This window comes from Pleurodeles waltl, chromosome 12 (assembly GCF_031143425.1).
Source record: "Pleurodeles waltl isolate 20211129_DDA chromosome 12, aPleWal1.hap1.20221129, whole genome shotgun sequence".
Taxonomy (NCBI): Eukaryota; Metazoa; Chordata; class Amphibia; order Caudata; family Salamandridae; genus Pleurodeles; species Pleurodeles waltl.
In genome coordinates, this window is record NC_090451.1 from 87,605,879 (window position 1) to 87,632,450 (window position 26,572).

Below are 26,572 nucleotides of genomic sequence, written 5' to 3' on the forward strand. Positions count from 1 at the left end.
TTCCTCAAACCTTTTTCTCCTCTAGGATATAGCAGTTATAATACCTAATATGTATTTTGTTATCTTTACATCATAGAGTCATCACACCGGAGCTCTGGAGGAGTCAGCCATAAGGCTAAGCGGACAACAACGCCTTTAAATGACAAAACAGCGGCCCTTCAAACATCAAGAATTCAGTATCAACCGTGAACAGCGCAGGGCTCCAGGACAAACCATACACCGGCTCTGCAGACAGCTGTCATAGACCAGGTACAGCCCTTCACTACACCTGCAATAATAAAGGCTGTGCCCAGTACCGTGACACTTCTACAGGAACTCCACATATGCAAAGGTTTGGACACACTGACAGTGGAGCGCTCAGACACACAACACCTGGTATCTTGTAGAACCAATGGTTGGGATCCTAACCAGTGCAACAAACCTAAAATAAATTGGGTATCCTTAAAGAACCGCAGGAAGAAACAGGAGCCCCCTGAGCTACAATCATTGCCTTTCGACCTGTCTTTTAAAAATACAGTTACGCCTCAGGCTATTCCACATAATCCGCAACGGTCTAAATGCTTACTGTTTGAGGAGTCTAATATAGATGTGCATGGTGGCGACCTAGCACCAACACCCTGTATAACTAGCCCTCCTAGTCTTCTGGACACCCCAATAGAGGACCCTTATTCTGGTTGTATTGGACTTCTCAGGGCACTAGCTGGTGTGCCGGGGAGTTCTGAAGCAACAGCTGCAGCAGCGCACAGTGGGCCTTCTAGAGCGGCCTCTGATGGATTGCAGTCATCCATACCTTAATCACCCAATGCCAGTCCCAGCGCTTACGATGCCTCCGTGGTCTTGAGTTGTTACGACCACCATTTAACTTCCCCATGTCTGATGTCACCAATTACACCCCTTGGGGCGTACGACCCTATCAGCATCAGCTCTACATCAAGTGCATGCACACATTGGTCTTCCCCCTCCTCCTAAACATACCCTGACAGCAGCATAGGAGGTAGACGGTCACAAAATCAGTGTTTTGGAACCCCGTCTAGCAAGGAACAGGCCTCCGAAGCACCCGGGTGCTCGCATTGGGGCCCTGTGTTATTTTTACCCGTCCAGACCCTCTCATTCAGAAAGGGGTTATTGATGTTATCAGTGGTACTGCAACAGGGGTGGCCCAGAGTAATATGCACCACACATCTAATGCCCCAAGTAACAATCCTAAATATGGTGCGTTAGATCACAACTAGGTATTGGAAAAATATATGAAAGAAATACAGCAAGCCGTTAGAAAACTAAAATCCAGACTAAACCTCAAGACCTTACGACTGGAGAAGGGGGGTGCGATACTGGGTCCTCCAGAGCCACCCAGAGAGCGTTAATCCAGAGGTTGGCAAGGTATAGAAGGGAGGTGGTCCAATCTTGTGAAACAGCCGCTGTAGACATAGACAACATACCAGCATGACTAGGCTGTCGGGGCACCCTAAGCAATGTAAGATCCACCTTTATTAATAAGGGTGTCCAGAGGTCTAAATATAAAAACAAAACCGTTGATATACTCACTAAAGCTCTAAGGGTCTTAAACGCGCTCAAAAGTAAAAATCTGCTGGAACGCCCCAACGACTCCTTAAAAGCCCCAAAATCAGATACCATGACATATAAAACGACCCCTGCTAGGCCTTAAAACATAAAGTCAGGAGAGAACATCACAAACATTGGGCGTTTTAGAACCTCAAAGGATACAGTTCAGAGACTAGTAGCCCCCCAACACCCTGAAGGGTCCTTAGCCGTGGCTGTAGTAGGTAAATTTGCAAGGACACAGCCCGTAAATACAACACCGACTGTTCAAATAGCATGCAGGCGGTTACCTAAAAACAGCTGGTCTTGTAACAAACAGTGGTGGGCTAGTGGCGCTAGACGCTGTAGGCAACTAATAAGGAAATTAAAGAATGCCAAACTATGGCCCTCATCCTGACCTTGGCGGGCGGCGGAGGCCGCCCGCCAAAGTCCCGCCGTCAGGTTACCGTTCCGCGGTCGAAAGACCGCGGCGGTAATTCTGACATTCCCGCTGGGCTGGCGGGCGGCCGCCTTCAGGCCGCCCGCCAGCCCAGCGGGAAAGAGGCTTCCACGATGAAGCCGGCTCGGAATCGAGCCGGCGGAGTGGAAGCTGTGCGACGGGTGCAGTTGCACCCGTCGCGTATTTCACTGTCTGCACAGCAGACAGTGAAATACATTTAGGGGCCCTCTTACGGGGGCCCCTGCAGTGCCCATGCCAGTGGCATGGGCACTGCAGGGGCCCCCAGGGGCCCCGCGACCCCCCCTACCGCCATCCGGTTCCCGGCGGGCGGACCGCCGGGAACTGGATGGCGGTAGGGGGGGTCGGAATCCCCTCGGCGGCGCAGCAAGCTGCGCCGCCTTGGAGGATTCCAAGGGGCAGCGGAAAACCGGCGGGAGACCGCCGGTTTTCCTGCACTGACCGCGGCCAAAGCGCCGCGGTCAGAATGCCCTGCGGGGCACCGCCGGTCTGTCGGCGGTGCTCCCGCCGACCTAGACCGCCGGGGTTAGAATCACCCCCTATGTGTTGCAAGGAGGCTTAAAAACACACCAACACCGAACCTTAGTCAGCTACCCCAGAATGATACCCAATGGAGCCAACAAGCCAGCAGCGACATCAAGTTGAGGATTCAGAACCTGTATCTATTAGAAAGTGTTAGAAGGTACAGTCGTACTATAGAACTGTTTAGCACTACAGAACACTACAAGGAATTCAGGTTTGTTAACCTAGACCGTATAAATTCCTCTGATCACTGGGATTTAGCCATCCATCAAGCTATACAAACACTCATAGAAAGGTTGTTACACAATGTGGGTCCTAATGATTACTTCCAACTGCATTTCCAGGGGCAGGGTATTGACCGCCAGTTGTTCATACATCGGACACCCTGTGATGTGTTTGACGCTGTGGAATTTCTAAAGAATCTCTGTAACCTGTTGCACGGTGTAGGAAGTTGCCTCAGTATGCACTATTTCAAAGTAAGGAATAGTATGCACAGAGTCCAAGGGTTCCCCTTAGAGGTAAGATAGTGGCAAAAAAAGATAATTCTAATGCTCTATTTTGTGGTAGTGTGGTCGAGCAGTAGGCTTATCAAAGGAGTAGTGTTAAGCATTTGTTGTACACACGCAGGCAATAAATGAGGAACACACACTCAGAGACAATTCCAGGCCAATAGGTTTTTGTATAGAAAAATATATTTTCTTAGTTTATTTTAAGAACCACAGGTTCAAATTTTACATGTAATACTTCAAATGAAAGGTATTGCAGGTAGGTACTTTAGGAACTTTGAATAATCAAAATAGCATACACAGTTTTCATATAAATCACATATAGCTATTTTAAAACTAGACACTGTGCAATTTTCAACAGTTCCTAGGGGGAGTAAGAGTTTGTTAGTTTTTGCAGGTAAGTAAACCACCTACGGGGTTCAAGTTTGGGTCCAAGGTAGCCCACCGTTGGGGGTTCAGAGCAACCCCAAAGTTACCACACCAGCAGCTCAGGGCCGGTCAGGTGCAGAGGTCAAAGTGGTGCCCAAAACGCATAGGCTTCAATGGAGAAGGGGGTGCCCCGGTTCCAGTCTGCCAGCAGGTAAGTACCCGTGTCTTCGGAGGGCAGACCAGGGGCGTTTTGTAGGGCACCGGGGGGGACACAAGTCAGCACAGAAAGTACACCCTCAGCAGCACGGGGTGGCCGGGTGCAGTGTGCAAACACGTGTCGGGTTTTCAATAGGTTTCAATGGGAGACCAAGGGGTCTCTTCAGCGATGCAGGCAGGCAAGGGGGGTCTCCTCGGGGTAGCCACCACTTGGGCAAGGGAGAGGGCCTCCTGGGGGTCACTCCTGCTCTGGAGTTCGGATCCTTCAGGTCCTGGGGGCTGCAGGTGCAGAGTCTTTACCAGGCGTCGGAATCTGAGGAGCAGGCAGTCGCGGTCAGGGGGAGCCTCGGGATTCCCTCTGCAGGCGTCGCTGTGGGGGCTCAGGGGGGGCAACTCTGGCTACTCACGGTCTCGCAGTCGCCGGGGAGTCCTCCCTGAAGTGGTTGTTCTCCACAAGTCGAGCCGGGGGCGTCGGGTGCAGAGTAGCAAGTCTCACGCTTCCGGCGGGAAACGCAAGTTAGTTTAAAGTTGCTCCTTTGTTACAAAGTTGCAGTCTTGGGTGAACAGAGCCACTGTCCTCGGGAGTTCTTGGTCCTTCTAGAGCAGGGCAGTCCTCTGAGGATTCAGAGGTCGCTGGTCCCTGGGGAAAGCGTCGCTGGAGCAGTGTCTTTAGAAGTGGGGAGACAGGCCGGTAGAGCTGGGGCCAAAGCAGTTGGTGTCTCCGTCTTCTCTGCAGGGTTTTTCAGCTTGGCAGTCCTCTTCTTCTTAGGTAGCAGGAATCTGAGTTCCTAGGTTCTGGGGAGCCCCTAAATACAGACTTTAGGGGCGTGTTTAGGTCTGGGAGGGCAGTAGCCAATGGCTACTAGCCCTGAGGGTGGCTACACCCTCTTTGTGCCTCCTCCCAAGGGGAGGGGGTCACATTCCTATCCCTATTGGGGGAATCCTCCATCTGCAAGATGGAGGATTTCTAAAACTCAGAGTCACCTCAGCTCAGGTTGCCTTAGGGGCTGTCCTGACTGGCCAGTGACTCCTCCTTGTTTTTCTCATTATCTCCTCCGGCCTTGCCGCCAAAAGTGGGGCCATGGCCGGAGGGGGCGGGCAACTCCACTAGCTGGAGTGCCCTGTGGTGCTGTAACAAAGGGGGTGAGCCTTTGAGGCTCACCGCCAGGGGTTACAGTTCCTGCAGGGGGAGGTGATAAGCATCTCCACCCAGTGCAGGCTTTGTTACTAGCCACAGAGTGACAAAGGCACTCTCCCCATGTGGCCAGCAACATGTCTCTAGTGTGGCAGGCTGCTAAAACCAGTCAGCCTACACGGCTAGTCGGTTAAGGTTTCAGGGGGCACCTTTAAGGTGCCCTCTGGGGTGTATGTTACAATAAAATGTACACTGGCATCAGTGTACATTTATTGTGCTGAGAAGTTTGATACCAAACTTCACAGTTTTCAGTGTAGCCATTATGGTGCTGTGGAGTTCGTGCATGACAGACTCCCAGACCATATACTCTTATGGCTACCCTGCACTTACAATGTCTAAGGTTTTGCTTAGACACTGTAGGGGCACAGTGCTCATGCACTGGTGCCCTCACCTATGGTATAGTGCACCCTGCCTTAGGGCTGTAAGGCCTGCTAGAGAGGTGACTTATCTATACTACATAGGCACTGTGAGGTTGGCATGGCACCCTGAGGGGAGTGCCATGTCGACTTACTCGTTTGGTCCTCACCAGCACACACAAGCTGGCAAGCAGTGTGTCTTTGCTGAGTAAGGGGTCCCCAGGGTGGCATGAGACATGCTGCAGCCCTTAGAGACCTTCCCTGGCATCAGGGCCCTTGGTACCAGGGGTACCAGTTACAAGGGACTTACCTGGATGCCAGGGTGTGCCAATTGTGAAAACAAAAGTACAGGTTAGGGAAAGAACACTGGTGCTGGGGCCTGGTTAGCAGGCCTCAGCACACTTTCAAATCAAAACTTAGCATCAGCAAAGCCAAAAAGTCAGGGGGTAACCAATGCCAAGGAGGCATTTCCTTACACACGGTAAGGCAGAAGTAGTAGCATTCAGCACCTTTAGAGTTATAGCCCTCATTGTTCGGGCCGTGAGGGTGGTGTTTCCACACCATTAAAGAGTAAATTGTATAGTAAGATCATTGGTAAGAAACAACGCTGGTTGCTCAAATTTAACAGAGGAGCATCCAACACATATCTGGCTGCTAGCATAGTGGGGTTACTGGTGGATCACACTACGCCCAATGCTCATATTTTGTCAAGAGTGGCTGAAGCCCATCGGGTTCTTGAAATACCGCACAACAGAATGGTCGGTTTTTGGGACCTAGGGCTTTTTGAGAACTATTTTGCCATTACAGTAAAGGTTCTTTACCACAATGTCTCCTGGAAGTACTTCACAACCGGGGAGCATGCGAAAAACAAGACCGTTTAGGTTTTCCATCATGAAAATCACTTTTATGGTACTTTGAACCTGAAGGATTTTCTAGGAGCCAAGTACGTGTGCCCCCATTGTGACCATATCTACAGTGCTCAGGCAACTCACCAGTGTGAAATGCACTGCAAAATGTGTCAGAGGGGCAGGTGTATTGAGGCAGCTGAGACGGTACAGTGTTGCACGTGTAATCTGTTTTGTTGCTTGCAAAACTCCTTGAGCATACACAACAGACTTGTTAGTTGCTTCCCTAAAATAGACTGTAGGGCTCACGGGCGTTATGTCCTCTATGAGCATAAATGCAAAGGCGTGAAGTGTCCCAGGTGTAAGGTGTATTTTCAGGCTGGGACAGAGCACAAGTGTTACATGGATAAGGGGTGACTTCACACCAAAACTGAAGACTACATAGTGTTCCATATAGAGTGTACACAGGAGACAGGTGTACACTAGCCTAATTATATTTATGCTCATCATCTAACTTCCAATGACAACTGGGAGTTTGAAGGGCGCACGTGCATGAATGACTTCCTTGCCACTTTCATGCAGCCAAAATTCAAAGGGTATACTATGATGGCTCATAACTCGAAAGCGTACAACTCCTTGTTTATGTGGCAGACCATGATTTGTCAAAAGATGGCTGTAGAACTCATAATCCAGGGCTCCAAACTGATGCTGTTAATGGCGGTGGCTTTTCAAATAAGGTTCATCGATACCCTACATTTTCTACCCATGAAATAGAGTAAATTACTGAAAACCTTTGGTTTCCAAGGTTGTAAAGGTTATTTCCCCCACTTTTTCACCACCTTGGCCAACCAGAATTAGGAGGGTCCCATGCCTCCGCCCGCCAGCTACGGGGTCGAGTATATGATGCCTGCTGAGAAAGAGAGCTTTCTACAATGGTACGGTGAAAACCATAAAAATAACTTTCATTTTCAAACCAAGTTGAAAGCGTACTGTCAGGCAGATGTAATGATCTCACGATAAGCCTGCAACCTTTTCAGAGATGTAGCAGTGGAGATGACCAAACAGGTGAAGGTTTTGAAGCACAACACACCCTAGATGACAAAGACTGTAGAACACATAGACCCTTTCCAAAATATCACGCTGGCTTCCATGTGTATGTCTATCTACAAGCACTTGTTTTTTAAACTGTACAGCATCGCCCTAGTACCACCAGACCTCTGTAACGGTAAACAGAAGCGTCATTCAACCCCCTCTATCCAATAGCTCATGTATATCTGGGACAAGGAAAGCATAGCCATTCAACACGCATTACAGGGTGGTGAATACCACTTGGGGCCTTATTATCTTGATGGTTATGCCATAATTAATGGTGTGCCAATGGCCTTTGAATACAACTGGTGTTTTTACCACAGTTGTCTTCATTGTTACAAACCCCATGAGTTTAACAGGCTGCTGGGCACCAAGTTTGAGCACTTACACTGTCGTACACTGATGAAGGTGCAATATGTTAAACACTGTGGCTTTGTCATGAGAACCCTTTGGGAGCATGAATGGTTAGATATGCTAACAACGAATGCTGAGCTTGCATCTTTCATTAAGAGTCGCCAGTTACCTGAGCCTATGGAACCCGCGACGCCTTATTTGGGGGACATACAAATGCTATACAGCTGTACAGGGCTGTGGACGAGGGTGAGAAAATAAACTATTACGATTTCACAAGTCTGTATCCGTTTATAAACAGGCAAAGGATATACCCTGTAGGCCACCCCACCATCATCTATAGGGACTTTAAGCCCATTGGAGAATACTTTGGGCTCATTAAGTGCCAAATCTACCCGCCCCATCATCTTTACTTCCCTACACTACCGTAAAGAGTCGACGGTAAGCTAATGTTCCCACTATGTCGTACATGCGCTGAAAGTAAAGAGACTAGCGTGTGTAGACACAGTGAAGAGCAAAGGATGCTGATCGGTACGTGGTATAGCACTGAGGTACAAAAGGCCCTAGAGGAAGGAGACCGACTTGGCAAAATAGTGTAAATATGGCACTTTGAAAGGACGACAACACAACTCTTTCCTAACTATATCAACCTGTTTCTAAGAGACAAACAGGAGGCTTAGGGGTTTCCAGAGTGGTGTGTCAATGAGGCCTCTAAGCAAAAGTACATAGATGATTACTACACTCACGAGGGTATACGCTTGAGACTCGAATTTATCGAGATCAACCCTACCTGTTGGCAGTTAGCCAAACTCTGCCTATACTCCTTAGGGGGGAAATTGGCACAGTGTACAAACTTGTCTAACACGACCATAATATCAGATCCTGATGAGTTGTTTAAGTACCTTTTTTCCCCGTGTTATGAGGTGTCCAGTTGTGAGATTATCGATGATGAGACCGCAGGTCTGTGTTGGAAGTACACTAAAGAGTACCCCACCGTGTGTAACAATATAAACATCTTCATAGTATGTTTCACAACCGCTCACGCCTGTTTAGAGCTTTACAGAGTGCTGGATAAACTGCTTTTCAGAATCTTTTCAACTCTATACACCCTGTGTGGATCATTAGGTACCTTCTGTAGCTCCTCCTTGTAAAAGATGCCAGACACCTTTTCCCCATTATAGTCCTTTAGCCTCATTAAGTGTCACGACTCACGTGCTGCTTGCGCCTGGAATCTGCAGATCTAGTGGCGTGGATCTTGAGTGTTCGGCTTTGGCCCAAAAAGGGGCGACTCTTTCTGGTAGCCACGGTGCTGTAGGCAATGGAAACACCAAGAACAGACCATGACCTTCAGAAAATAGCGCCAGAGGGAAAAAAAACCTTCCAAAAAAGGGGAAAAAACCTCCAACAGAAAGATTCCTGAAAACAAGAACAGAAGAACAGGAATCAAAAAGAACTGAAGGCAAATAACACAGAATTGGCGAATTCCAGAACCAAAAGGCTAGGAAATCAGGAGTGAAGACACCATCTGAACAGAGAGTGTTGCAGCGCAAAGAAAAGAAGAAAACACCTCCCTTAAATACCAAAGAACAGGAAGTGACCCACAGGAAGAAAAAGGACACCATCTTAGATAGGGAAAAGTAGATAGAACAGAATGGAGTAGAAACCATAGAGAATAGGGAAGGAGGAATGCTGGGAAGAAAAAGGTAACCTAGGAAGGGGGAAAAGACATAAAGGAAAGTGCAATAAACAGACCCAAGAAAAAGAAAGAAGAAAGAAGAAAGAAGAAGGGGCAAAAACAGGTAAGAGGGGTCAGGAGACCCCAACAAAACTGAGAGAGAGAGCAGAGCGAGGCCCCATGTAAGTTCTGGGGCCTCGCAGGGTGCAGGAAAGGCTTGGGGCGCGCCGCGTCTTAGGAACGCGATGCGCGGCCCGAGCCGAACGCCCGGCTTGTGCCGAACGCTCGGCTCGCGCCACGCGGTGCGGTCCGGCGCGACAGTAGGCCCCCCTCCCGAAGGCCCTGGTTTGAGAGGAAATAAACGGTGAAAGCGCTGAATCAGAAGAGGTGCATGAACAGAAGATGCATCTTCCCAAGAACATTCACTGAGAGGATAACCCTTCCAATGAATCAGATACTGCAGACGTTTGTGAAAAAGACGAGAGTCACAAATTTCCTGAACCTCATATTCAGGAACATCATCCACTAAGACAGGAGGAGGACAGGAAAACTGACGAGAATAAGGATCCGGCACATAAGGTTTGAGCTGGGAGACATGAAAGAGTGGATGAATTTTCCACGTGTGAGGCAAGTGAAGACGGACAGTGACAGGATTAATCAACTGGAGAATACGGAAAGGCCCGTAGTAGCGAGGTGTGAACTTGTTCTGAGAAAGACGTGAGGGTAAGAATTTAGAAGAAAGCCAAACTTTATCTTGTGGATGGTAGTCCGGAGTGGTCCTACGTTTCTTGTCTGCTACTTTCTTCATATATCTTTTGGTGTGTAATAGATTGGATCGAATTAGTCTATGGATTTGTAGAAGGCGTTTGGAAAAGTAAGTGATAGCGGGCAGGGGAGAGGGAGACCGAGAAGAAGTAGGGAAAGAGGTAGGATGAAAGCCATAAGAACAGAAAAAAGGAGTGGTCTTGGAGGCACTATGGACAGAATTATTGTAGGAGAATTCAGCAATAGGGAGATAAGTATTCCAGTTGCTTTGGGTAGAATTGCAAAAACAACGAAGGTATTGCTCTAATCCTTGATTCAGGCGCTCGGTCTGTCCATTGGTCTGAGGATGGAAGCCCGATGACAGGGCTCTATTGATATTAAGTGTTTTTTCAAAAATATCTCCAAAACCGGGAAATGTACTGAGGTCCTCTATCAGATACAATGGTATGTGGAAGTCCATGAAGACGGAAGATATGGTCGATGAATATCTGGCTTAGTTCTTGGGATGTAGGTAGCTTTTTCAGGGCAGTGAAGTGAGCCATTTTAGTAAAGGAATCCACAGTGACCATGATTACCCGGTTTCCTGCTGAAGGTGGTAGCGAACACATAAAATCAGTAGAGATGGTGTGCCATGGAGTTGGCGGAACAGGCAAAGGCTGGAGTAATCCTGCAGGTCTGGTTCGGGGAATCTTGACTTGAGCGCATGTGGGACAAGCCTGAACGTATGTTTCAATATCCAGTTTCCAGGTAGGCCACCAGAAAAATTGTGAAAGAAGTTCTTGTGTGGCCTTGATGCCTCTATGACCAGCAACTGGTGAATCATGACACATTTGTAATGCTTTTTCTCTAACTCTGTTAGTAGGGAGGAATAACAGGTCTTGATAATAATAGTATCCTTGTCTCTTATGTAATAGAGGCCTTAATTTCTCTACTTCGTGATCAGATAGATTGGAGTATTCCAGTTGTACCTCTTCCAGAAAAGACTGAGCTACCCCAATGATCTTATTAGGTTCCAGTAGATGTTGAGATGGGGCAGGAGTACAATCTGGATAACGACGAGACAGAGCATCAGCCAGAATGTTTTGGGAGCCAGGAATATAAGTAATGTAGAAATCATACTGGCTGAAGAAGAAGGCCCAACGAGCTTGACGACTATTCTGGCATACGAAATTTCGTAAACATTGTAAGTTACGGTGGTCTATTCTCACTTCAAAAGGCTCCTTGGAACCCATCAGAAACTGTCTCCATTCTATGCACGCTGTTTTCAGAGCCAATAATTCTCTTTCCAGTACTGAGTAATGTTGTTCTGCAATAGAGAGTATATGAGACAAATAGAAAACAGGATGTTCAAGACCATCGTCCTCTTGTTGTTGAAGTAGGACGGCTCCAATGGCTTTTTCAGAAGCATCGGTAACGACAATAAATTGTTTGTTGGTATCTGGATGTCTTAAGATGGGAGCTTGCGTGAATGCCTTCTTTAAATCTTGAAAGGCTGTTTCGGCCGCTTTAGTCCAGACAAACCCTTTAGTTAAATTTTCCTTCTTTAAAGTGTGAGTTATATGGCTAGTTTGTTTTGCAAAGTCTAAGATGAATTGCCGATAGAAGTTCGCTAATCATAGAAAAGATTGTGTTTCTTTAATAGAAGATGGAGAAGGCCAATCTAGAATAGCTTGTACCTTTTCTTGATCCATAGCTACGCCGGTGGGACTTAAATGATAACCCAGATATTTGACTTCCGTCTTGTCAAACTCACACTTTTCTGGTTTGCAAAATAGTTGATGTGCCCGGAGTCTTTGAAGGACTTGTTTCACATGGGAAGAATGGAGTTCGGGATTTCTAGAATAAATAAGAATATCATCTAGGTAGATTACAACTGTCTGGTTCAGAAGATCAGAAAACACTGAGTCCATAAACCTCTGGAAGATTGCGGGGGCATTAGTGAGACCAAAAGGCATTACCTTATATTCAAAGTGACCAAATGGAGTCCTAAAGGCTGTTTTCCACTCGTCTCCTTCTTTAATGCGTAAAAGGTGGTAGGCTCCCCGTAGATCTAGTTTGGTAAACCGTTGAGCTCCTCTGACTGCCTCTAGAATATCCCTGATGAGAGGCAAAGGATAACGATCTTTAATAGTTATCTTATTCAGGCCTCGAAAATCCAGGCAAGGACGAAGATCCTTTGTCTTCTTGGGTACGAAAAAGAGAGGAGCCCCGGCCGGGGAAGACGATGGAACAATAAGACCACTTTGTATATTTTCTTCCAAATACTCCTTTAGTACTTCCTTTTCAGGTTCCGTGAGGAAATACATCCTTCCAAAAGGAACGATAGTGCCAGGTTCCAAGGGAATAGCACAATCGTAATCTCGATGTGGAGGTAACACAGGTCTGGAGGGTTTTTGGAATACATCTTGAAACTCCAAATAGTGTTCAGGGACTCCTTGGACTGTATTAATGGTCGAACCGGTAGTACCTTCCGTGATTATTGATCTCTTAGGTGACCAATACTTGTCAGAAGCAAAACAGTGCTCGTGACAAAACTGTGAAGACAAGGAGACCGTCCGGGTTGCCCAGTTCACATATGGATTATGTCTGATGAACCACGGAATTCCAATAATGATGGTATGGTTGGGGGATGTTATGAGATCAAAGGAGATGTGTTCTTGATGGTTACCGATCTGTAAACTCAGCATCAGGGTAGTTGTATCAACTGGACCCGAGGATATCAAGGATCCGTCCACTGTGTGTACTTGTTCGGGAATTTCCTTAGGTTGTGTAGGAACTTGTTGAGTAGTGGCCCACTTCTTATCCATATAAATACCACTAGCTCCACAATCTAGTAGTGCCATAGTCTTTTCTTGACGGCCGTCAGGAAATTGTAACATGACTGGTACTATAAACAAGGATGTGGTATTGTCATTAAAGGAACTGATGGAAGGTATAGCTGATAATCCCGTCCCCTCCCTTCTTACAGAGGACGGGAAGTGGCGTTTCCCGATGGCCTTGATGGACGTACTGGACAGGTACGAAGCATGTGGCCGGCAGAACCGCAGTACAGACACAACCCTTTCTTTCGTCTGTCTTCCCGCTCGCTAGCGGAGAGAGGGCCTCGAGTAGTATCCACCTGCATGGGTTCTCCTTCGATGTCTCTAGCAGGGGGGCGAGGTTCCTCAGAACGATGTGGATAAACTTGTGAAGTGCTTGGTTGGAAAGACCCTCTACTCCTTCTCTTCTCCGATCTCCGTTCCTGAAGGCGATACTCGATGGAAAGGGCTTGATCCATCAGACCATGAAGATCTTCCACTCTGGTGGAATGTACTAGTTCATCTTTTATTTCTTCTTTGAGTCCTCTACGAAACAAAGTCACCAAAGTACGTTCTACCCAGGTGGTCTCTGCCGCTAGCTGACGAAAGCGTGTTATGTATTGAAGGACATCTTGTGAGCCTTGATGAATGTCGCATAAGGCTTCTTCCGCTGAGGCCTCCAATCCCGGACGACTAAACATTTGCTTGAAGCGATTCACGAAGGCGGGATAGTCCGACAATACCGGATCGTTGGATGATACCATCGGGGTTGCCCAGGCCAAGGCAGGACCGGATAAGGCACTGATGAGATAACCCACTTTTGTTCTGTCATGGGAGAATTGGGTGGGTCGGAAGGTGAAGTACACTGTTAATGAATCAAGGAACTCACGCAGTTTGGTTGGTTCACCAGAAAAACGATGGGTAGAGGCGGAGAGCGTCGGAACATCACCACTACGGAAAGCCAAAGCCTGTCGTAACGCAGCATTCTCACTGCGTAGTTGTTGTAATTCTTGAGCTTGTTGCTGAATCGTCGTCAGGAGAGATTGATCCAGATCTGCAGCAGCCACCACTGTGTCATCCATGGTGTTTGAAGACGTCGGGATGGTTTGGCGCTGCAATCTGTCACGACTCACGTGCTGCTTGCGCCTGGAATCTGCAGATCTAGTGGCGTGGATCTTGAGTGTTCGGCTTTGGCCCAAAAAGGGGCGACTCTTTCTGGTAGCCACAGTGCTGTAGGCAATGGAAACACCAAGAACAGACCGTGACCTTCAGAAAATAGCGCCAGAGGGAAAAAAAAACTTCCAAAAAAGGGGAAAAAACCTCCAACAGAAAGATTCCTGAAAACAAGAACAGAAGAACAGGAATCAAAAAGAACTGAAGGCAAATAACACAGAATTGGCGAATTCCAGAACCAAAAGGCTAGGAAATCAGGAGCGAAGACACCATTTGAACAGAGAGTGTTGCAGCGCAAAGAAAAGAAGAAAACACCTCCCTTAAATACCAAAGAACAGGAAGTGACCCACAGGAAGAAAAAGGACACCATCTTAGATAGGGAAAAGTAGATAGAACAGAATGGAGTAGAAACCATAGAGAATAGGGAAGGAGGAATGCTGGGAAGAAAAAGGTAACCTGGGAAGGGGGAAAAGACATAGAGGAAAGTGCAATAAACAGACCCAAGAATAAGAAAGAAAAAAGAAGAAAGAAGAAGGAGCAAAAACAGGTAAGAGGGGTCAGGAGACCCCAACAAAACGGAGAGAGAGAGCAGAGCGAGGCCCCATGTAAGTTCTGGGGCCTCGCAGGGTGCAGCAAAGGCTCGGGGCGCGCCGCGTCTTAGGAACGCGATGCGCGGCCCGAGCCGAACGCCCGGCTTGTGCCGAACGCTCGGCTCGCGCCACGCGGTGCGGCGCGACATTAAGCTCCAGACTTTCCACTATAAATATCTTGTCACTAAAAGTCTGTTGGTAACCCTTCGTAAAGACCACTTTAAATTTTGAAACCCTAACATGGACGCCTTCTTTTAAAAGAGGTTTCTTTACACCTCTGGCGATCCGGTTACCATACACAGTTCTCCACACCTTTAACTAATTATCTGTCATTACATTTAAGGGTGACGTTTTGATGGTTCTGTGGTAAGTGGCTTTATAAAAGTCTATAAAAGCCTGTAGTATAAATCTGTAGCCTGTAGTACGTCCACGTATCGGTAACTGTTATAGGCCGTGAAATATCTCCACACCTTAGACTTTAAGGTTCTGTTAAAAACCTCTATAACGGCTGCTTTTACCTCAGTGTGCGTTACAAAATATTTAACATTGTGCTGTTTTAGTAATTTCTGAAACATTCCTTTTAAAAACTGTTTTCCAGTGTCTGTTTGCAGTTTTTGAGGGGTTAGTCCTTTCCTGAAGATGGCTTTAAAGGAGGCTGTCACACTGTTCCCACTTTTATCAATTAAGGCTTCTGAGTAAGTGTACTTGGACAATACATCTATGACTGCTAATATGTATTGAGCACCGTTATTATGCTTTGCTAAATCTTGAAGACTGATTATGTCCGCCTGCCATTGATAATCTACTTTAGTGTTAAGGATTGTAGGTCGTCTCTTAAAACGCTTCCGGGTGGGCTTATGGAGTGAATACGCCTCTTCCCCAGATAACCACATCTTCACCTATGCTCTGTTTACTGGCTAATTTTCAACTAGAGCCCTTCTAAACAATGCTTCGCCACCCCCAAAGCTACCAACACCACTTGTATCATAATAAAGCTTCCTTAAACCGCCACCACAAGACATGTTATCAGCTGTTACCATGAAACCATGAAATGAAAGACAATGTTTTTGTGAGCCCATTTTATTAAAAATAAAGAATATTAGCACAGCATAAACATGACATATTTTACAGTTTCTAGCTACTGGTCTAACGGGCAGTATTGTTGGACAGTATGTTGACTTTTCACTATGCGTACATAGTATGACACATGTTACATACACTACTAGGGGCCATGCCACTACTCGGTCTCAGCGTCACAAGTTTTGCTATTTTTATAGATAAACACTTGATAGCTCTAGACACAACTTCCCTCTCACCCCTTCTATAATATTGTACACTTAGGATACTGACAGCATTCATAAGTTCGTACAGTTCTAGGCCTGACAATACAAAACCCCTATTTGTGAAATAATTAGTGGTCAGAAGCTCCAAAGCTGTGTGTAACACTGTCATCGGCAAATATCTTTACTCCTGCATATGGCCTTTGTACACGCTCCAGTATTTATCCATTGTAGGCTTCCATGCTTTGATACACCATCTGGTTATACATGCAGGAATGTCACACAGCATCGTCGCGGACGGCTCAGAAATGTTCAGATGGTGCAGAGTTACAGGGTGTATTTCAGCTATTCTTTCTTTAATCAGCACATATACCATTCTGGCAATGCATATGTATCCAGGGTGTAACTCATAGACAGCTTGCACAGCGACATTCTGATTCTCGTCCTAAAAGTGAGTAAGTATGTAACGTTAAATAACAGTTATGACGCACTACCCTAGGACTCTGTATTTTAAAAAAAAGCCTTTGTGGGACTAATGGCACGATTTTTCTATTTTTATAATAAATATTAAACATTCGTCTTTCTATGACCATTTCTATAAATCTTCAGTCAAAATAGGTACACATCCCTTGCATGTACGTTCGAGTTTTGAGCATGGCTCGCTCGCGTATCGGATCTCATTGAACGCTGCTGCCAAGAACTTAATCATATCAGCGTGGACATATTTATTTTCCTCAGACAACCCGTACACCACCCTCAACAACTTATAGACCTTGTGCGGGTCTAACTTGCTACATATGTGGCGAATTGTTCTTGCTGTGTACAACTCGTATAGACACTTGTGAGCCTCCTGTAGTGGATTGTTAATTTTATGCCAGTAACAAAAGTTATAATAGTCAGGTGTTCAGAACAGTCGCCGCAAAACCGTAACAGGACATATGGCATCATAGGGGATGCCCCGGAGTTTCCTTTTCAAAATCTGTGCTATTATAGGTACAAACACATTTCTTACACAGCTCTTTTTTCTGGCTTGTAATAGCTTCAGACTGTTTGGAACAGCATAAGCAGTAAAAAATGTACTATGTTAACCTTTGGCACCGACCTCTCTATCACATCTCTTTTTGCGGATGCTTTCTTCGGGTCAAACAAAAAGAAAGACAAACTATTAGTTAAAAGTAAACTATCATTGTGTACACGTTTAGGGTCTATAGAGTTTTTTTTTCTCTTTTTTTTACTAACCTTGTCATTTTCACTACACTCAGCGGCTGCTCTGAAAACTTGGGAGTCGCATAGGTCCATTGGTGCATAATCAGCGCCAGAGTTTACACTTGACGGCTGAACGACGACAGCCTCAGGAGCAGGGTCTTCCTGAAAGCCCATATCTTCATAGACCGACGAATTTGTGTGTGCTATAGCTTCTTCCTCATCTTCAGTGTCGATGAAGTTGATTGCAACATTTTATTCGCCTTTCGAGGCTTCGCTACCGCTGCTGTAAGCCTTAATAGGGGATATCAGTTGCGGCAAGTCCTTGAGGCTGAGCTTTTCAAGCCAGTGGTAGAGGTCCTCTTGAAATCCTGTAACATCAGAACACCCATCTTTAGGGGCAGATGGCTGTGCATTCTAATCCATCACAGAAGGTGTTAGGGTACGATAATATCGATTGATAGTGTTCAGGGCACATGAGGAGGCTGCCTTTTTGTTGAGAGGATTGTATCTCTTTATAATGACCTGCCAATCTATTTATTTCATCTGTGGCTCGTGGTTTGGCATATGGCTGTAGCAGGCTCCTTATATGTATTCTATGGTTCAAAAGGGCGTACTCATCTACAACACATCACTGTCACCTGTTCTCCTTGGTGGCTCTCATACGTTGAGGGGTTATGCATAACCCTAACCACGTGGCATGACCATAGCACCATTTGACCAGCCCCCTTTTTGGATTAGCCAGCAGTGTGGAGGTTTGGCCTTACATTTCCACTGCTCCTCCCCTCGAAAGGAAACACCCAGCAGCCACAAGGTCCTGACTGTCTGACATGTCCAGACTTGTCCCCTTAGGCACAGAAACATGGCGCACACCAACAGGGACCCTTTTTACACAACCCTTACCCCTAGACACTGTGGCTAGGACCCTGGCACGTGACTAACACATGATCACATGATGTCACAATCCACGTGACCCACCTATGTCAGTTCTGGGTCGGGCTGTCATGGGCACCAGAAATCCCAGTAACGGAAGTGACGTCATTTACGGGGAACAGGACAACTGTCACTTTCCAGTTTGATGAGGAAAGGTATCCTTTTATTCTACTTCCTCTCTGTATGCACTTACTACCCTTTAAATACATCCTTTACACTCGGACATCTTAAAGATTTGGGGGACCCTGGGCCAAATGTATTTTAGGGGCCCCTGTTCAGACCAGCTTTGAATATATGACCAGGTTTCAGCTCTTTCGCGCTCTCTTTGGCCAGGTCACTAACAGCACACAGGCACATCCAAATTCTAACTGTGTTTACATATTAAGGGATAGTGATGTGGTCTTTTAATATTGTAAATATTACTGAAAATAATATTTGTGACAACCTCCAATTTCTCATATGTGAGGTCTCTTGTTCTCAATTAAAAGAAACGTTTTAATGGATGTTGCAAAAAACAAACACAACATTTCTCTCCAAAATGTCTGTAATAAACTCTCACACATCACCTACATTAAAAATAAATTCAAGGTGTAACCGGACGTCTCCGGACGCCGGTTCTCAAGATATTGTGACGGCCACAATTACCGGGCCCCGAGACACTCGAGAGGGACGCAGGCTTATGACGTCAGACGCCCCCGGCGTCTGGACGAAGAACAAAAGAAAAGACGGACCCGAACGTGAAAGAGAGAGAGAGACGGAGGAAGACGCTCGGCGAACGCAACCCGAAGCGAAGGAAACCCGGACGTCGAGGACCGACAGAAAGGAACCCGTTGAAGGAGCGGAGGATCCAGAGAAGAGGGAAAAGTACAGGGGCTCTCCCGCCCCCGTCAGAGAGAAGCCGGGAGACTGCCAAAGAGCCGGCCGCGTCCCCGGAGGGGCGTGGCCACCTCAGGTACGTTCGTACCGCAGCTGGGGGCTTGGGTCAGGGTGGCTATTAGGAATAGGGGGGGATAAGGGAAAGAGAGGGAGGTCCTGCAGGGAAGGGGAGACCATATGACGGAGAGCCCTAAAATAAAACCTAACCTCACAAAGAAACCGAGGGCCAGAGGATTTCTCTAAAGAAGGGAATTCCTGAGAACACCCACAGGGTTAACCACAAACTAAAGGACAGTTATACCCTCACCTCCCTTCACTTATACCTATTCCACCCCACCACCCTACTAAACCGCTATACCTACATTATATATATCCCACTTACCTGTTTTTGTTGTCCTTCTTTCTATGTCCTTTGGAGAGTCTGGGCCACTGACGTAGAGGAAGATCGGACCCCTTCCCAAAGCTGGACCCGGCCACATATGGACTATCACCAGAACCCTGAAAGAGAAGAGAAAGGGAACTTTGGTGATATATTTTTGGGACTAAAACAGGGCTACCCATGTGAACAAGAAACATGGGATAAAAAGCTCCATCCTTAAAAACAGAGCACAAATAAATTAGCTAAACCCTCACCTTCTGCACCTGTCACATTATTCCAATATCCTTTTTCTTTGTTTCGGGATAAAGAACCCATTACAGTGGTGTCAGAAGTGGGATATTGGAACAACGACAGGTAATCTAAGACAATGGAGGGTACACCCACCCTATCGGATGTGATGCAGCAGCTAGCCGCAGGGCAGAGACATATGCAAGTTGTATGGGAAGAGCAACAGAAGGAGGCTAAAGTGGAAAGGGAGGCCCTACAAAGCACTCTTAAAAGTCAGGCAACTATCATGGCCAACAATCAGTTGGTTCATGAGACTGCCATCAAAAACCTCACGGATACTATTGCCGCCACCCGGGTGCATCCAAACGTACCCAGTTCGGTCCTGCAGCGATATCAGGAAGGCGAAGACCCGGACGCCTTTTTCACCAATTTTGAGCGGGTTGCCACTTCCGCCACCTGGCCCCAGGATAGGTGGGGCCAATATATTGCTCCCTTATTAACAGGAACTCTCCAAGCGGCTTATCAAGCGGTAAACCCAGGCGGAATGACACCCTATCAGGATATTAAAAAGAGTATCCTGGAGCGAGTGGGATTTGACACAGAACACTACCGGGTCCGGTTTAGGAAAGCCAAGTGGGGACCCTCCGAGAATCCCCGGGCCCTGTATTTCCGGATTAAGGACTTGGGTCTCAAATGGCTAGGTCCCATTGGGACCAATAGGGAGGATATCATTGAGGTTGTTCTCTTAGAACAATATCTAGACGCCCTACCCACCAACACCCGTAATTGGATCAAGCAACACCCAAGTCCAGATACTAACATCACTATTGAATTAGCCTGTGCCTTTCACCGCTCCCTCGAGTTCAAAATCCCTCCCGTACGGCCAACACTTAACCCCATCCGGCAGAATCTCGGACCCTCCTCATCCCTAGGACGAAAAACCACTGAGGACCCGGGAAAATTGCGAGGACTAGAAAGACCCTATATGCAACAACCACAGTGTTTTAGCTGCGGAGAGTGGGGGCATATCGCCCGGGTTTGCCCGCTGAAAATGGAAAAACCAGAACCGATGGAAATAGGAGTTACTAGGGGGAGAGTCTTCTATACAGGGGGAAAGGAAACCCGATACAAGAAGAGACTTGTTATCAATGGAAGAACCACAGTGGCACTCATCGACTCAGGTTGCAGTCAGTCCGTAATTCGTACTGATTTACTGGAAAGCCCCCCTTTTACTTCAGGACTTACGGTATCCATATGTTGTATTCATGGAGATACGAGAGAATACCCCCTAATCTGGACAACCCTGTCAAGGGAGGGAAAAGAAGTCCCCATAAGGATGGGGGTGGTGGAACGACTAGTCGAAGAGGCTATCATAGGAACCGACTTCCCTGACTTTTCTGAACTTCTTGATAGTACAAAAGACTCTGAGGACATGAGTACATGGTGGAAAAGAGCTCCTTTTTCTAGTATGCCTATACCACCGCCGGTGGTTTGATACAGACCCTCCCGAAAAGAAAAAAGAGAAACCAGAAAAGTCTACGCGCAAGGAAATATGAGTCCAAACAGGGTAATTACAAAGGTCCTTACCCTTTCTGATCTTCCCCCATTCCGTAGTTGTCAAAGAGAAGATCCGAGTTTGATCCATGCCTGGAAAAGTGCACGACCCCGGGGCCCCCAAGACAAGAGCCCTTCTTTTACCATAATCAAAAATCTGTTATACCGTGTCACTGGTAATAACCGAGAAGAAAGGAAGCAGCTATTAGTCCCCGAACCTTATAGGCCACAAGTCCTACACCTAGCCCATAGCCAGCCGGGGGGGTGGTCACTATGGAAGAGAGAAAACGGAAGAATATCTGTTGAGGAAGTTCTACTGGCCGGGGGTCTTTTCACAGATTAGGAGGTTCTGTCAGCAATGTCCTAAATGCCAAATGATTGATCCTGGTCCCAAAAGAAGAGCTCCCTTGCAACCGCTTCCCATTATAGACATCCCTTTTTCAAGAATAGGAATGGACATCGTAGGCCCTCTCCTACCTTCTTCCAGGGGCTACCGCTATATACTAGTACTGGTAGATTATGCCACCAGATACCCAGAAGCCATTCCACTCAGCAGTATTAACTCCAAGAGCGTAGCCCATGCAATGATAGGGTTCTTCTCCCGAATAGGTTTTCCCCGAGAAATATTAACAGACCAAGCTACCCAGTTCATGTCCAACTTGATGTCACAAATATGTCAACTTCTGGGGATCAAACAGTTGCGGACGGCGGTTTATCATCCTCAAACGGATGGTTTGGTGGAAAGGTATAACCGCACTCTGAAAACTCTACTAAAGAAATCTATTTCAGAGACAGGTAAGGACTGGGATAGAAAGCTCCCATTAGTGTTATACGCCATCAGGACCCATGAGCAAGCATCCACGGGCCATAGTCCATTTGAATTATTGTTCGGACGACAGCCCAGGACCTTGTTAGATATGGCTGCAGAGTTATGGGAGGAGGAGGATGGAGAAAAATCCCTCTTGGAATATACCCAGGAGTTAAAAACCAACCTCCAAACCGTGTGGGAAAACGTAAGGGAACATATGGAGAAGGCTCAAGAAAAGCAGAAAAGATATTACGACAGGAATACTCAATTAAGGACCTTTACCCTAGGAGATAAGGTATTAGTGCTTCTCCCCAGTTCAGACAACAAGTTGCTAGCAAAGTGGCAGGGACCCTATAAAGTGATTGGGGTAGTAACACCCGTGACCTATAAGGTTCAGCTCACAGATAGTTCCAACCGGTCACAGATCTTTCATGTCAATCTATTAAAAAAGTGGGAAGAGCCACAGGGAGAACCGACCAGGGGGTGCCTAGTTAACACGGTTAGGGAATTGGAGATAGGGTGGTGTCCCACTGATCATCCTAGCGGAAACGAGGTGCCTCCCATAAATAGCGAAATCTCGATTCAACAGAGTGAGCAATTAACCCAGCTCCTCCATGATCATACCCATGTGTTCTCCTCGATACCAGGCAGAACCAAGTTGGTACATCATCAAATCATAACACCACCTGGCAAGGTCGTACGGTTACGGCCATATCGTATCCCGGAAGCTAGAAAGATTCTGGTAGAACACGAAATAGAAAAGATGTTAGACCTAGGCATTATAGAGCCTTCCCAGAGTCCCTGGTGTTCACCGGTCGTATTAGTGCCAAAGCCAGATGGGTCTATACGTTTCTGTATTGACTTTAGACGAGTCAATTCTATATCACAGTTCGACACATATCCCCTTCCAAGGGTAGACGAACTCTTAGAGAAGTTGGGAAAAGCTAAGTACATGTCTACACTCGATTTGACCAAAGGCTACTGGCAGATTCCTTTGGCTCCAAAAGATAAAGAGAAAACGGCCTTCTCTACTCCCTCAGGACTATATCATTTTAATGTTCTCCCTTTCGGGTTACATGGGGCCCCCGCCACCTTCCAGCGTCTCATCGACACCATTCTACGACCTCATACCAGATACGCTGCCGCATATCTGGATGATATCGTTATCCACAGCGAGACCTGGGAGGACCACTTGGCACATTTAAACAAAATCTTTACAGCATTACGAGGGGCTGGATTAACAGCCAACGCCTCCAAAAGTCGATTGGCCTTCCATGATATCTCTTATCTAGGATATCATATAGGGAAAGGAATACTTAGACCACAAATGAATAAAGTTGAAGCCATCCTACGGATAGATACACCCACAACGAAAAAGGAGGTCCGTTCATTCTTAGGCTTGGTAGGGTACTATCGAAGATTTATACCCCATTATTCCACCGTGGCCGCTCCCCTAACTGACCTCCTGAGGAAAGGTCAGCCCAAAAATATCACGAAGTTAAACTCCGTCCAATCCCATAGCTACCAGACCCTACAAAGATATCTCACTACCCAACCAATTTTAAAATGTCCTGACTTCACTATCCCCTTTCACCTCCAAACGGATGCCTCAGACGTGGGTCTGGGGGCCGTGATTTTTCAGAAAGATGAGAATGATATCAGTCACCCCGTGGTCTTTATTAGTCGTAAACTTTTTCCCAGGGAGCAGAAATATCCCATTATAGAACGTGAATGTCTCGCCATCAAGTGGGCGATTGAAAGCCTCCAATATTACCTCCTAGGAAGATCCTTTCTATTATATACGGATCACGCTCCCCTCACCTGGCTCTCGAGATATAAGGATACTAACAGTCGCATATTGAGATGGTTTATGGAGCTTCGACCTTTCTCCTTCCAGGTTTGCCATCTCCCTGGTGATCTTATGGGACAGGCTGACTATTTATCCCGGTTCCCGGGACCTTTGGGTCTCGAACAGCCCCATTCAAGGGAGGGGATGTGTAACCGGACGTCTCCGGACGCCGGTTCTCAAGATATTGTGACGGCCACAATTACCGGGCCCCGAGACACTCGAGAGGGACGCAGGCTTATGACGTCAGACGCCTTCGGCGTCTGGACGAAGAACGAAAGAAAAGACGGACCCGAACGTGAAAGAGAGAGAGAGAGACGGAGGAAGACGCTCGGCGAACGCAACCCGAAGCGAAGGAAACCCGGACGTCGAGGACCGACAGAAAGGAACCCGTTGAACGAGCGGAGGATCCAGAGAAGAGGGAAAAGTACAGGGGCTCTCCCGCCCCCGTCAGAGAGAAGCCGGGAGACTGCCAAAGAGCCAGCCGCGTCCCCGGAGGGGCGTGGCCACCTCAGGTACGTTCGTACCGCAGCTGGGGGCTTGGGTCAGGGTGGCTATTAGGAATAGGGGGGGATAAGGGAAAGAGAGGGAGGTCCTGCAGGGAAGGGGAGACCATATGACGGAGAGCCCTAAAATAAAACCTAACCTCACAAAGAAACCGAGGGCCAGAGGATTTCTCTAAAGAAGGGAATTCCTGAGAACACCCACAGGGTTAACCACAAACTAAAGGACAGTTATACCCTCACCTCCCTTCACTTATACCTATTCCACCCCACCACCCTACTAACCCGCTATACCTACATTATATATATCCCACTTACCTGTTTTTGTTGTCCTTCTTTCTATGTCCTTTGGAGAGTCTGGGCCACTGACGTAGAGGAAGATCGGACCCCTTCCCAAAGCTGGACCCGGCCACATATGGACTATCACCAGAACCCTGAAAGAGAAGAGAAAGGGAACTTTGGTGATATATTTTTGGGACTAAAACAGAGCTACCCATGTGAACAAGAAACATGGGATAAAAAGCTCCATCCTTAAAAACAGAGCACAAATAAATTAGCTAAACCCTCACCTTCTGCACCTGTCACATTATTCCAATATCCTTTTTCTTTGTTTCGGGATAAAGAACCCATTACACAAGGAAAACTATATGTTTAGCAGAGCTGTTTAAGAATTATTCAAGTTCATCAACGCAAGCCTCTCCGCAGAACAGAGCTGGCTCTGTCAGAGGGTCCCATGAAAGGCATGGGGCCCTGGGCCACAGACCACTTTTTCCATGCTTTAAAACTTCTCTGCCTTTACATCCACTCTTCTACCTTGATATGAGCTTTCCATTTCCACTAAATAGCTACTAACACTCTACCTCTGCTCATCTATAGCTTGCAAAAGTGCCCCTATGTCTTTCCTTGGAACTGCTTTCCAGCTGCTAGCCGAGATCTGATCTTTAGATCTACTCTTCACTTAAGCTCTCCATACCCATTCTCAACATTCAGTAGGCTTGTGCTCTCTACAAGGATTCTCCATTTCTCCTTTATGAATTTGCTTCGCACAACATATTTCAGATGCCATATCCTTAGACCTCAAGTCATGCTGTACCCTCTCAAAATCCATAACCAATGCTCAACTCTCTGTATATTCAGTCTTAAAATGCCATGTACACACTGTTCTGTTCTATGATTTTTCATTCTATGCAATGTAACACTTGTTCATATCTGGTCTCCACACTCAGCATCTGTTGTCCTCATACATTTTCCACATGAATATTGCCTTGCAATATAGCTGACCAGTTCAACATCCACTTGCACTTATAAACATTCTTACTCAAAAATACCATCAAGAACTATGCCATTTACCAGCTATGTGTTAGAATACTATTCATTGCATGCCTCACAAATAGCCACTCATCTAGCACTGTCACTCCTCACAGTCTCACAGCCTATTACCCACTTCTCTGGACCACACCCAAAAATACCCATTCCCCTAGAACCATTTAATCCACGTGCCTGCCACACTTTCGTTCTCAATACAGCACCAGTCACAGCGTGACTTATTACACCACTCTTAAAACACCTGCCAAGGGATACTTGGCACACACCCTACTGACTGACAACCACTGATGGTACTTACTTCACATCTTTTATTCACCATAACCACACAACAGCAGTCACTCCAAACAGCCTCCTGCAACACCACCATTTTCTTTGGTTGCTGGCACTCCATACCATCAACCAGGTATTATCACTCACTCACTACATCACACAGTTACTTTGAACACAAACTATAGCCACTCAACAGCACCTACTAATTCCGGCCTCTGCCATCCGCTGACACGGCAACCCACTGATACCAACTCAGCTATTCACACCGTTCTAATCCAACTGCTCACCCAAAGTCACTCAAATCCCTCAAACCTGCCACCATTCTCTTTATCCCTCTCACACTTGTCCCTCATATCACCACCGACTCATTCTCACATACCTCACTATATCATTCTCCACACATCATATGCAACAACATATACTTACAATTCACCAAGCAAAATGATTCACAATAGAACTCAAATCTGTATTCCTCTCACATTGAGTAAACCACTCACTCGCACCACTCAGATATAGCTGCCAACATTTCAAAGCAGGGAAGAAGGAAACAGTGAATAAATTGGGGGAATTTATTTTTATGCATTGATTAAAATCAAGCCATTTTTTAACTTATAAATTGGGAGTCTCCTGACTGAATTGGGTCTGTTGGCATGAATTCTCAGAACGCATATGAAGTCCGCTCTGCATATTTATCAACAACCTCTAACCCATAGCTTCCCGCAGTGCTTCTGTATCTCAAATGTTGCATTTACCTATGATTACTCAGACACTGCCATCGATAACTAAAAGAATGTTTTGTCAACAAGAGTGAGATTTGTGGACTAAATTCACAGCACAATTTCTCTCTGGCAATCATTTATACATTCTTCTAGGTGCACAAAATCATATGTGGTAAGTGA

At 46.6% G+C, this 26,572-nt stretch overlaps 2 long non-coding RNA genes across 2 annotated transcripts in view; one reads left to right on the plus strand and one right to left on the minus strand.

The window, feature by feature from the left end:
- The window catches only part of LOC138268185 (uncharacterized), an 86,271-nt gene extending 85,806 nt beyond the window's left edge, over positions 1 to 465 (plus strand). The window contains exon 4 of the long non-coding RNA XR_011199951.1: positions 77 to 465. This is a non-coding gene — a long non-coding RNA (uncharacterized lncRNA). The remainder of the gene's footprint in view (positions 1 to 76) is intronic.
- A 15,152-nt stretch (positions 466 to 15,617) lies between these two features.
- LOC138266955 (uncharacterized) lies at positions 15,618 to 24,504 on the minus strand. Its single transcript, XR_011199757.1, has 3 exons — positions 24,396 to 24,504; positions 19,142 to 19,257; positions 15,618 to 16,192 (listed from the first exon to the last, which is right to left on the minus strand). It is a non-coding gene; the product is annotated as an uncharacterized lncRNA (long non-coding RNA).
- Between the last annotated feature and the right edge of the window lie 2,068 nt (positions 24,505 to 26,572).